The 3,572-nt window shown below is 37.4% G+C and overlaps 1 pseudogene; it reads left to right on the plus strand.

The window, feature by feature from the left end:
• The first annotated feature begins 770 nt into the window (after positions 1 to 770).
• LOC118590888 lies at positions 771 to 927 on the plus strand (annotated as a pseudogene).
• Positions 928 to 3,572: the final 2,645 nt, after the last annotated feature.

Genomic DNA, 3,572 nt, shown 5'->3' on the forward strand with positions numbered 1-3,572 from the left:
ACTAGTAGCATGATCCCATTCTAAAAGACTTTAAGACCCACCCATCCACTTTAATCTGATAAACACTGTTTGCAAAATAATACATTATAAAATGACTTCAAAAGATACACTATCTAGGAATAAACCTAACTAAAGAAGTAAAAGATCTCTAAAAGATGGAAATATCTCTCATGCTTGCTGGTCAGAATTGATATAGTGAAAATGTCTACATTACCTAAAGTGGTCTATGAATTGAGTCCTTTCCCCCATTAAAAACAAAAAATATTCATAATAAGAAAAAACTCAAAATTCATATATTTACAAAGTAAGCCTAAGTATAAATCAAGTCTGCAAAAATTATAATAAAAGTAATGAAGCAGCATGCTCTGAGATTGGAAGAGGGAAATTTAGTCTCTGGGTTTGTCACATGATATTATTAATTGTCTGGTTTTTAACAACAAACACATGAAATGCAAAAAAAAAAAAAAAAAAAAAAAAAAAGCAAGACAATACAGCCCACTAAAATAGAATGTGTCTCTAAGGAAGCAGTTACTTGGACTTATTGAACCAAGTCTCTACATCAGCTCATATAGCCAGTGAACCAAATGGGGATAACAAAATAGCTCAAGGATATTACTCATATGTAACAGGATCAAAAAAGAGAAGACATTTTAAGACAACCAAACAGAAATCCTACAGGTTAAAGTGTAACTGAGATTAAAGAAAAGATTTGCTTTCCTCTTCTCCTTTCCTCCTCCATCATGCAGACGACTCCTGACTTGGCTTCTCACCATGTCTTCTCACAAGACTTTCAGAATCAAGCAATTCCTGGCCAAGAAACAAAAGCAAAATTGTCCTATTCCTCAGTGGATTCATATGAAAACTGGTAACTAAATAAGGTACAACTCCAAGAGAAGACACTGGAGGAAAACAAAGCTGGGTCTGTGAGGATTCACACAATGGCAAGTCAGTTGATACTGAATTGTGGGTCATCAAGCAATCCTACCACATGGAGTTCAACATTTTAACCTGAAGACTTTGTCCTGTTTTAAGTTGGGGGAATAGTTTGTCCAGTAATAAAATATAGAACCTTAAAAAAAAAAGAAAAGAAAAGAAAAGAAAAGAAAAGAAAAGATTTGCCAGCCTAGCACAAAAGAAAATTTAAGCAGGCAAAATAAAAGAAAAAAGAAAGGCAGTAGACAGATAAGTTCATTTAATACTCATATTTAATACTTGTGGTAGTTCAAATGTATTTGGCCCTGATAAGCTCATGGGAAGTGGCACTATTAGGAGGTGTGGCTATGACCTTGTTGGAGAAAATGTGTCACTGTGGAGGTGAGCTTTGAGGTTTCCTATGCTCAGAATACCATCCAGTGAGTCAGTTGACTTCCTGTTGCCTCTGAGTCAAGATGTAGGACTCTTAGCTCCAGCACCAAGTCTGTCTGCAACCACCATGCTTCCCACCATGATGGTAATGGATTGGACCTCTCACACTGTGAGTGAGTGACCTCAATTAAGTGTTTTCACTTATAGTAGTTGCCCAGGTCACGGTGTCTCTTCACAGCGATAAAAACCCAACTAAGACAATATTCACCTTGAGGACCTGAAAAAAGAAGAAAATTAATCTGTGGGATATTGCACATAGTAAGAGGTACAGATTCAAAAGTGAAGAAGATTGTAGATGCTAGAAACAGTATTTACAGAAGTAATTTGAAATAAGGTCTATGGGATCCTATGGGCCAAAACTAAAAAAAAAAAAAAAAAAATTACAACTCTTCCTGGTACTTTCTGATTGGATTTTAAGTTCCACTCCACAAGATGAAATCCATACCTGGAATCATTATCAGCCAAGAAGCTGTGATTAGATAGGTTCTAGGCCCTGAAGGGGAAGCTACTGCTTTGTTGCTAAATATACATAATATTAAACTGACTCCTAATGACTTATCAATTTATTCATAGATTAATACATCTTTTAATCCTCAGTAGAAAAGATTATATTTGCATTATTTGGTGGTTAACAGTGACCTACAGCTAAACAAGTTGCAGAGATCTTGTAATGCTCAGCCCTAAGTGAACGTCTATGTCACATACCTTTCCTCAAAGCTGAAGGATCTTCACAGGAAAAGGCATGGAAAGACAGTGAGAGCCAGAAGGGGTGGATGACCACAAAAAAACAGTATTTTCCAGATACAATCTTGCAGTTGAACATATGAACCCACAGAGACTGTGACAGCAAGCATAAAACCCATGTAGCTCAAGTCTCACCATGGACAAGAGGAGGTAGACACAAAGCCCCATCACTAGCTGAGGAGTCATTGGTGTTTGATAGCTGCTGAGAGAAGAATCAGTTTTCTTTAAGCATGCAACCTTGGGAGGGTGTATCCATGCTTGAGGACAGGCCTCACACTGGGGAGTATTGAGGCAACATAAATTTAATTTAATGAGAGAGGAGTGAGAAGCAGAATGTGAAGTTGGGTGAGTAGGGAGGTGGGGTGAAGCTAAGAGCAGCTGGGGAGTTAAAGATAATAAAAACACATTGTTTGACATATTCAAACTATTAATAAAATATAAAAATTTTCCCAAAATTATTTTGAAAAACTCAATAAAGCATACACACACACACACACACACACACACACACACACACACACACACACACTCACTCAATGAGCTGTAAGTATAATACACTCAAAAATATCCACACCTAACTCAGACATGAAGGCACACACCTATAATTCCAGTATTGAGGAAGCAGAGTCAGTGCTATCATGGATTCAAGGACAGCCTAGGCTCCATGTTGTATGTGACCCTGACTTTGAAGCAAGGAAATACAAATATCTGTACCTAGAAGCATAAGTCAGATTTGAAAGCCAAACACAAAGAGATAACCTAGAAGCATTTATCATCTTAGAAAACATGACTATTTAAAATGCTCTTAGTTGTATCTTAGACATGTATACAAATTGTGGAACATCAAAAGAAAGGTTATCTTTATCATAAAATAACAAAGGATTTGGCAGTATTATGCTTTTCTGTGGAGGAGACGGTGGAATTTGTAACATGATGAATTTGAACATTTAATAAAGAGAACTAAACAAAATGAGGTGAATCTGATCTTTGTCTCCTTTCTGCTTAGCACACAACATGAGAGGAAAGAGATAAACTGAGGATACATTGTTAGGTGAGTAGGAACAATACTTGATGATTAGGAAATTTTTACCAGATAATGTAGTCTAGGACCAGAGTGTGTCTTAGGGATCTCAGGAGAGGCCAGAAGGAAATACGTGGGTCCCTGAGAGAGTATGCAGAGAACTTTTTTGCCTGATGGCTTCGACTCATGCATTGCTTAAACAACATCCAAGTGTCTTAGGGTTGTATAGTAGCAGAAATGCTGCTGGCCTGGAAAGAAAGAGACAGTCAGCATGAAATGAATTAATAACTGCGCCAAGAGACTAACCAAAGCTTCCTCTATGAAGGGGTCTCTTGGGTAGAGAGGGTGGGACTGTTACCTTATAAATCAAAAGGGAAGGATACCCTGCAAAAGAATTGGACAGAGCACTGAGACAGATGTTAACAGCCTTTCATTTACCCTG

The sequence above is a fragment of the Onychomys torridus genome, chromosome 9 (assembly GCF_903995425.1).
Source record: "Onychomys torridus chromosome 9, mOncTor1.1, whole genome shotgun sequence".
NCBI lineage: Eukaryota > Metazoa > Chordata > Mammalia > Rodentia > Cricetidae > Onychomys > Onychomys torridus.